The sequence below is a fragment of the Lolium rigidum genome, chromosome 4, assembly GCF_022539505.1.
Source record: "Lolium rigidum isolate FL_2022 chromosome 4, APGP_CSIRO_Lrig_0.1, whole genome shotgun sequence".
Taxonomy (NCBI): domain Eukaryota; kingdom Viridiplantae; phylum Streptophyta; class Magnoliopsida; order Poales; family Poaceae; genus Lolium; species Lolium rigidum.
Window position 1 is genome coordinate 209,821,134 of NC_061511.1, and position 9,812 is coordinate 209,830,945.

Sequence of the window (9,812 nt, forward strand, 5' to 3'; positions counted from 1 at the left end):
CACATGCTTAACCTTAGCAAGACGGCCGCACCAACAACGCTCCGCAGTCACACCCGGGGGCAAACTTGCAGCCTTCGCCTTCACGGGCCTAAACTCCTGGTCAGAGCACGGCACACTCATGATAGCTAAGGGTGAGCAAACAGAAAAAAGAGAGAGATAGAAGCACTTGTGCAATCCAGAGTAGCGATGCATGCTTTTATAAGCAAAAAAATTCGACAGCATGGCGGGAAAATATAGCAGGAGATAGTGGCGGGATAAAATTGGCGGGAGATGATGGCGGGAAGGAATGGCGGCAACGACTGGCGGGAAGGGTGGCGGCAAGGGCGGGCGGGAAACACGGCGGTGAGAACGCAAAAAGGCGGGAAAAAATCGTGGAGTTGACAACTCGGGTTCAACAGACCCGATTTATTGAAATCGGGTTCAACATGCCCGATTTAGTAAAATCGGGTTCCTCCACCCCGATTTATCATTTCTCGTTTTTTACTTTTTTCGTCACCGCAGGAGAATCTTGTAATCGGGTTGGTCAAACCCGAAATTACAAATTCGGGCAACTCTACCCCGATTTTTCATACTCGGGTTCCTATTATTTGTGTAAAAGATGAAAAACTAATATTATTTCTGGAATTAATATTAAAATATGTATTATTTAAAAAAAAATCGCCTCCTCGTACGCGCGTACCTGGCGGACGACAGCAGCCTCCTCACGCCTTGTTGACGATGCGGGCTGCCTCAATCGCGGTCGCCTCCTCCTCGTCGTTGTTGTCGAAGCTTCGCGTGAGCCTCCTCCTCGTCCGAGGTCGCCTCATTTTCCGATGGTGAGGGAGAGGGGCGGCGGCAACTGGTGGAGGATGACCCCTCGCCAGAAATGGCGTATGGGGAGAGCTTCCCAGATAGCACAAGACCCCAGTTCGTCCAGTGTCGTTCGCTGCGCTTCTGCGCGGCCTCGGAGCGCACCCTTTTCTCGCGCTGCTGAAGACCGGCGGATTTTGATGCGGCGTGGCGCTTCCACCCCCGTACGCCTAAAAATATTGGTTTGGACAGTTTTGTGGGATCTTACTCTAAGAGCACCCCTAAAAGGCGTCGGCCGCGCAGTCCAGACGCGCCAAACGCAGCAAAGGTTTTTGCGGGCCACGTTTGGCGCGTCTGGACTGAGGGGCTGTTTTTCAGCCCGCAAGCAAAACCACAGCAAAGGTTTTTGCAAAATATCACAATCAATTAATTGATACAACAAATGTTTCATAAGATACAACAATAATCTGAATTATTACAACAAATATTTGACAATATGAATTATAACAAATGTTTTGAGACAATATGAATCAAATGATACAACAATAATGGAACAAATAACAAATGGTTGGAAATACAAGCAGATCTCCCTCGCCGCGAGAACCATGCTTTTTTTTCCGCCCAAAACCGAAAACAACAATTATTATGCGGATGGGTCCGATAAAGGGTGTGCTAGAGATGCTCTTACATTATCCAACCCATCCAAAATAATCTCCCAAGGAAGGGCCAACCTCATGAAGCTAAGATACACCTCCATCTCTGGAAAACATACTTTCTGTAACAGGTCGGGTGAAATTTGTTCGTCTTGTCAGGCCGCCCGCGAAGCTCAACTCCATCCCCAAATCAATCGGCGCCGGCGCATCCCTGGCTAGCTCGCGGCGCGGCGCAGAAAGATGAATCCACCGAATCCCCCGCTCCCCGCCTCACGGGGCAGCCTCACCGCGGCCGCCGCAGCAGGATACACACCGGTGGCGCCGCGATACAGGAGAAGGCACGGGGAGGGACGTCTGTTCATTGCAATCGATCTGGAGTACCTTGCTGATGCATCCACGAACACCACTTTCAGGCCTAATACCACAGAGGAGTGGTACGCATATCTTCAGCAGTATGTAAACAATGGAACAGTTGCCCAAATTAGCTTGGCGATTGCATCCGAGGAGAGGTCCTTGCGTACCAGTTCAGTCTAGTTGTGAATGTGGAGACGGGGAATTATAATGAAGGTTCCGTCAAGTTTCTGGAAAAGCACAAACACAATCCATGAGTTTGGAATCTTACCGGAGTGGATCTCAGCATGTCTCTTCCGGTATCGCCATTCGGCAACAACAGAGTTGTATGGTTTGCGTGCCATGCAGACAAGGATGTTTTTTTCTGAGGTTGAGTGAGGGAGGGGGGAAGCCGATCCCCGCCTAACACAGCTACCCCGACAACACAACATGGTTACCCTAACGGCTCGCCGGACTTCTCCACCTCTTCCCGGGATACACCTACGCCGCGTTAGGCCTCCCCGACAAAAAATCATACTTTTGCTGGAGCTCATGGGGCTTCATGTACTAATACACTTAGCAAAATTAACCACATAATAATATAATTTAACTAAATGACTTTTTGACGTAAACATTTATGTATATATTTACAATTGCACTTCACATATTTTGCAGCAGAGGTTAAGTTAAGTTATGTTGTACATTGCTATTAAAAAACAAATTTTCTTAAACGAGTTAGTCCTTAGATACGAGAAAATAATAAACTCACATGCTTTAAAGGTTCCATTTTACCACTTGGACAAATTTAAGTCTGTATATCTGTTTCGGTGCATTTTAGATAACAAATATATTAGAGGCCAGTTTCGATTTCTCGAGTGCCAGATTATGCATCTTAAGTGCAAGAAATCAAAATTCTAGATTGTACGAGGTGTCCATAAAAGAGTTTATCCTCAGATATTCAGTGTTAGTCGTCACGCGAGACTCTAAAAACAAAGAGCAATGACTGCCATAGGAAAGCCGTAGGTGAGTCCACGGTTTCAAATTCAACCCCGCTTCCTCGTTGTACTTGTATCCAAGAGATCGTCCAACCCTTTCCTCCTTGTTGGGATCGTTAATCAACTCAAGTGCGTGAAATTTAAACGGGAATAATTTTTTTTGATAATGAAACGGGAATAGATAAGGGACATAAAAACATATATTCAATTGAAAACTTCATTCTAATTCAAATTGAGGAATTTATTACACGTAAACTAAACTAAACAGATCCAATCGTTTGAAGGCGCTCCAATCCTCACCGGGAGGTCCGTCATCGCTATCGCCGTCGCCGCTGCCGTCGTTGATGTCTGGAAGCCGCTGATGCTCCTCTCTCCGTTGGTGGCTCCATCGTTTCGCCTTTCATGTTGATGATACCAATGTCTTCCCCCGAGGCCCGATAGGCGGTCTCAGGGGAGGCTGGCTGCACCTCGTTGAACGAGGTGGTAAACTCTGCTTTGGAATTTTGAAGATATGGAAAATATCTAGGCAGGTCCTTTTCAATTTTAGGCCTAAAAGGGCAACTTAATCCCTATGGTTAATTTGCATCGGTGTTGTCCTTAATCTGGAGTAGATCAGAATCGGAAGTGTGAAGCATGTAACTTGAGTTTAGCTCTATAAAGTTGATGTTCACGTTTGCTAATTTTTTTTTCGCTATCCAATTTTGCATGTCGCCTTTATCAAAGATCCAATACATACTGTGACAAACTCTGGGATAACATCATCATATACTAGAAGGATATGCGTATCAAGCCATTATTTATTTCATTCCTAACACAATTTACCAGATTGATTAATTGATGATTGACACCTCTGTTATATATAAATGATTTTCTTGTTTTCAACATGGAGAAAATGTGTAAACCATCATTTGTTGTACACACTTCAACTTCAGCGGTTCAGCCTCATAAACCATCCCTTTTTTTTTGAGAACACACTACAACGCAGACGCTTACAAACACGCACGCTACAAACACCCCTATGAACGCACGCACGCACACCCTAGCCCTATGAGCACCTCCGAGGGACTGAGCCGGCATATCTTGAGGTTGACGAAGTCACCACTGGCGCCTCGCTGTTGACGGGCACGTCACCTACCACTGAAAGCATAGCACCGGTTAAATCCTGGAATAAATCCAGGTAAATGCAAACACCTATGCCAAGTCTAGGACTTGAACCTGGGTGGGCTGGTTCCACCACAAGGGACCTAACCACCAGAGCCAAGCTCTGTTTGCACCTCATAAACCATCCCTAAGTATCCTTTATCCGTAGAAGTATAACATAATATTTACTAATATCCAAAATCAGTACCTGTAATGAGTAGTATGGTACAAATAGTGTTACATACTCCCTCCGTCCCAATATGTAAGGCGTCTAAGGATTTGTCAAAAGTCAACGTTTTTAAAGTTTGACCAAGTTTATACATAAAAATATAAACATTTACAGTACTGAATTAACATGAATAGATTCACCATAAAATATTTTTTTAATATGCCAATTCGATATTTTACATGTAAATATATTTTTATAAATATTTGGTCAAAGTTAGTAAAGTTTGACTTTTAACCAGTCCTTAGACGCATTACATTTTGGGACGGAAAGAGTACTTAATAATTTCATCACCAGTTTTAAAAAGGTACGATGCAATCACAAATCTAAGATAGATGCAACTCTTAGTAGGTAGGTAAGTGCAGATCTATATATTTTGTATGAAATTCTGAATAGAAAATAATGGGATTTAGAAAAATTATATTATCATTATAACCTCATATTAAATCTACAAGTTAATATAATTAAGAAGTACATTTATACTTTATTATTTTATAGAATTATATTTTTAATCTGGAATAAATATACAATTTCATGCAAAACAACATGTGCATGATAAAAATCAAGATAAAATGAGTGAGCAAGAGAGAATATTTTCTCTATAAACGAACATCGGTAATTACATTTCATTAGATTAGTGGTGTTAGAATAGATCTAAAAAAGAACAAGTTATACTAAGATAAACATCCGATGATGCCAATTATCGTGTTTGGTTGGAAATTGTTCGAGAATCTTATAAATTATGGGATAAAGAGTGTTAAAATAATAAGTAAGAGGATAACAAACATGTGAAGGATTATTGGCTAACATGTTAATAATTAAAGATTAATTATTTAGATGTAGTCCCTTGATTAGGAAGAGAAAATTGTTCTTAAGTTCACAAGATCATCTAAAAATTCAAATGGATCTATAAGTAGTCAAATATATATTGATTATCTTTTGTTGTGTTTTAGTTGATGTTTTCAATCTGAATGTAAGCAACAAGTGTTACCGTGGTTGGCATTATTTAAAACTATTCATCCACTACGATCTGAAGGGGGTAAATAGACGGAATCAAACCGATGGAACCAAAAGTATATAACTGGATACAAATCATGTGAGACCGGAGCCTCTAATATATTTTACTGAAATTCTAAAAAAGTTTCCTTTTGAACGGCCGAAGCATTCGTTGAGATTGCACGAATCATAAAGCAATTGGCCATATCCACTCTCTCACACTGTCAGGCGCATCACCTCCACCATATGCGACATCTACATCTACTCCGAGCGTCTGCCGATTCCATGGCCTGCTGCCTGCCATCATAGGTGAAGGACCCAGTAGAACGGGGTAAGGCGGCCGATCTACCTTGATTTTCTTCAAAATAGTTTGTATGTGTATGCACTAGTGGCCAGCTGGAAGACAAGTAGCCGGCGGTCTGCCACATGGGCAAAGCTAGTGGGGTGATGGCTGGGGGCCATGCCCCCCCCCCCCCCCTATTATGGAAATTTGCTAAGAATTGGTTATATGCCCCCTTCAAGTATTAATCCGTCCCTAGCCTGCTAGCGGCGGGATCAAGCGAATGGCGGGCAATCATGCAAAGAAATATTTATGAATTATCAAAAAAATTGAAAATAATTCTAGATATTGTCAGTGATGCATCATCTCACAATCATGCAAAATCTCAATCCAAAATTCTTTTTATTTTGCGCTAGAAGAAAAAATGACAAAATCCGATATGTTTTGGAGATTTGATAATAACTACTTAGATATGCACCTTTGTCGCGCAAAAATCCGGCGCGGTAAACCGTCGATTCGGCGCGCTGTATACCGCTGGCGCGCGTGATAGTGAATTTGCCCCCGCCGGATGCTTTATTTTGCAGCACGCGTGTGTGTGGGAAAAAAAGCACCTCCGACAGAGGCTCTATTTTGCAGCGCGCACGTGGCACAAACTGCTAAATTCAACCGTTTTTTTCAAAATTAATCAAACAAACTATGAAAATTCACCGACGATGGTGGACAGCCCTGCACCGTTCTTCTTTTCCTCCTCCTTCCTCGCCGCCTTCTCGGCCCTCGCCGCCTTCCTCGCCGCGGACTCGGCGCGGCGCTTGTCGCGGCTGGTTTTCTTCTTTGCCTTCGCCGCCGCCTTCTCCTCCTCCTTCTGCGCGTAAAAGGCCTCCGTGGCGGCGACGTCTTCGGGGAAGCGACGTGCTGATACGTCGCAAACGTATCTATAATTTTTGATTGTTTCATGCTAATATTATGCCTTTGGCACTTATTTTTATATTAAGTTTATGATTTATTTGGACTAACCTATTAATAGTTGCAAAAGTGCACAATGTTCTTGTTTTACACTTTGATGTGTAGGAATTATCAAGAATATAAGAGGAAACCTTGTTGGAGTCGAATTGGAACTTTGCTGAAATCTGTCCCAGAACTGTTTTTGGTGATTGTCTGTTTGACGCTCGAAGATGACCTCCAACGGAGTTGGGCCTGAAGAGGAAGTTGTAGATAATTTTATGTTGAACGTTCTAGAGTTAAAATTCGACCCAATCGGAGTCCTTATGCGGCCTAGAGACCCGTTTTACTGAAGCCCTAGATGGGATGACGGAAATCCGAGAGTCTATATAAAGGAGGAAACCCTAACTCGTGGAGGACTCCTCCACCCACGAATTTCCAGCCACCAAAGCCACGTTTTTGCCTCCCCCATGGATCCCATCTCCATGGGGGAGGGCCCCCAAGAAGCCATGAAGGAGGGAGGCTAAGGGGCGGCGCTCCCCAAGCTTGCCGGCGGCGGGGAAAGGAGTTCCCCGTGCCGCCGGCGCCGCCGCCGCCCTGCGCCGTCGAGCTGCCCCTCTCCGACGTCTTCACCGCCATCTCCATCACCATCTCCTCCTTGTATTCAGTGGTTCATCCTCTCATAAACCTCTGTACCGTCCTATGTAAACATGGTGTTTGATGCTATAATATTTATCCTATGATCTTTATCATGTGTATGTAGTATATTTGTCTTTTGATTGCTTTGTTGAATGTCTATGGTTCATTAGAGTTGTATGTTGATATGGTACTGTCCTTTGGTGTCCATTATACTTGTGCGAGCATGAATCAACACCATAGGGTTAGTAGTATGTGCAAAAGAAGGGGGGTAGTCCTGCCGGAGTGACAGAAACCTAAGGGCTCAAACCGGTTAGGTGCATGTATGGGAGTAAGAAGACCATAAATTTAAGGCTATGGTTGGGGAAATCTTAATGCATTGTTAGTATTTACGGATGTTTGCTAACAATCCAATCATATAGTACTTGTAATCCCAAGTAGTGGAGCGCTTGTATATTTAGCATCTCCCACATTGAAAACTACATCAAAGACAATGAACTAAATGTCTTCACTAATTAATCTTGGACAAAGACACCACAATTACCACCACGTTTCCACACTCATGGTACTGTTAGTATATGGTTACTTGGTGTACTTTATTGCTGCAGCACTAACATTTACTTTCATGTATTTATTATCTTGCAAAGCTATCTCTCATACCCGTATTGCTACTGTAATTTTATTTCCTAGATGAAGCAAACGCTTAGTGCGCGTAGAGTTGTATCAGTGGTTGATAGAACTTGAGAGAGTACTTATCCTACCTTTAGCTCCTCGTTGGGTTCGACACTCTTACTTATCGAAAATGCTACACACGATCCCCTATACTTGTGGGTTATCAAGACCTTTTCTGGCGCCGTTGCCGGGGAGCCATAGCGTAGGTGAATATTTTCGTGTGCACTTGTTTGCTTTATCTCTAAGTAGTTTTACTTCCTGTACCTAGTTGTTCTCTATCTCTTGTATGGATAGGGAATGCGAATTACAAAAAAAATTAGTTGTACTTCTTATATAAAAAAATAAAAAAATGTTTTCAGAAAAGAAAAGTGATTGGAAAGATGAGTAATGGTGAAGTGGGGGTCGACCTTGAACACTTGTGTTCATGCCTGCGAAACCAAAACAATTCTTTCCATGGAAGTTTTTCGTTAAAAACTTGTAAATAGTGTATATAGTGTACATATCCCGCTGTAAATAGAATGTATAGATAACCCCTAGTTTGTTATGCAAGTTTGTCACTATGCTGCCTAGGAAACAGATTTCATGTGCTCCACTGTAGAAAATTTTAAAAATTACCAGAACGTGATCTTGATCTGAAATTTCTTGAGTGCATAGTAGTGCTTGCTATCTAACTTTCGTTAGTTCTGACTTTTCTGATTTGAGGTACGTAGACAGATCTAATAATTCAATATTTATGGACTGATTCTGTTGAGACAGATTTCCTCTGCTGTGCTGCAAAAATTCGTGAAAAATCTCAGTATGGCATTTTGATCTGAATTTTTTGTGTGCATAGACCTGAGGTTATGATCTGTCTTTCATTAATCATGAGTTTTTCAATTTGAGCTACGTAACTATCTCATTGAGTGATATCTTTACAGAGTGTTCAGTTTTGACAGATTTCTATTCTCTTTATTTAAATATTACTTAGCATTCAAAAGTTTCCTTCGTTTTCGACGTACGATTGAAATAATAAGAAACCTCAGTATTACAGTGGCTAAATATTTGATCGATTTTGTAGAAACTAGGGATACTTGAACACTTTTGGATTTTATTTAATGAGTACTAACCTACTAATGAGTTTTGTGAAGCTTTATATGTGGATGCAATTTTTAAGTTCCAATCAATATGGTGATATGAGATGAGCAAGAGGATGCAAGAGCTCAAGCTTGGAGATGTGTAGATGGATCCCAAGAGAATATTCAAGAAGATGCAAATATCTAAACTTGGGGATGCCCAAGGCATCCCCCTATTCATCAACCAACATGAGGTTGTTTCCTTCAAACTCAATATTACCCATCCACATGTAAGCATTGTATATAGTTTCTTTTATTATCTTTGGTTTTATCCTATTTAGTTTTATTAGGTTCTTTATTTGGTTCTTGTTTCTTTGTCAGTTTCACTTATAATTTGAAAACAACAAAACAAAAAGGGGTTTGAGAGCTCCATCAAATAGTCATGCCCATCTTAAATGGCTATAAAGAAAGAGCTTTATGGGAGACAACCCAATATGTTTATATTTTTGTTATTTACTGCTTTGTTGAGTCTTGGAAGTCATTACTACTGTAATGACCTCTCCTTATCATGTTTGTTTTGTTTTTGTGCCAAGAATTGTCTCTAATGGTAAGAAAGTGGTATTTGGGGGATTTGCAATCTTGTTTACTGTTTCTGGTTCGTCACGAGAAAAATCGCCAAAAATCACCAGAACGTAAGTTTGAGCTGCCAATTTACGAGCATCTTCCCCAGGTATTTATCTAACTTTAATTATTTCAGAGTTTTTCGAGTTAGGCAGCGTAAATATTTTTCAAAAATCAATTTTTACGAACTATTCTGTTTTGACAGATTCTTGCACTGTTTTGCATTTGCATCTTTTTGCCCACCTTTTTGAGTTCTCTTGATCAAAGAACCTTATTGAAGTTGTGCTACATTAGCTAATGCTTATTAAAATGCTTTTCTTATGTCATACTGAACTTTGTAGATTTGATTAATATTATCATTGCACTAACGCTGCTAATGAGATTTGTGATGAGTTTTGTATGAAGGAAGTTTTCAAGTGTAGGAAAGAAGAATGATGAGATGAGATGAAGAATGGACAAAAGCTCAAGCTTGGGGATGCCCAT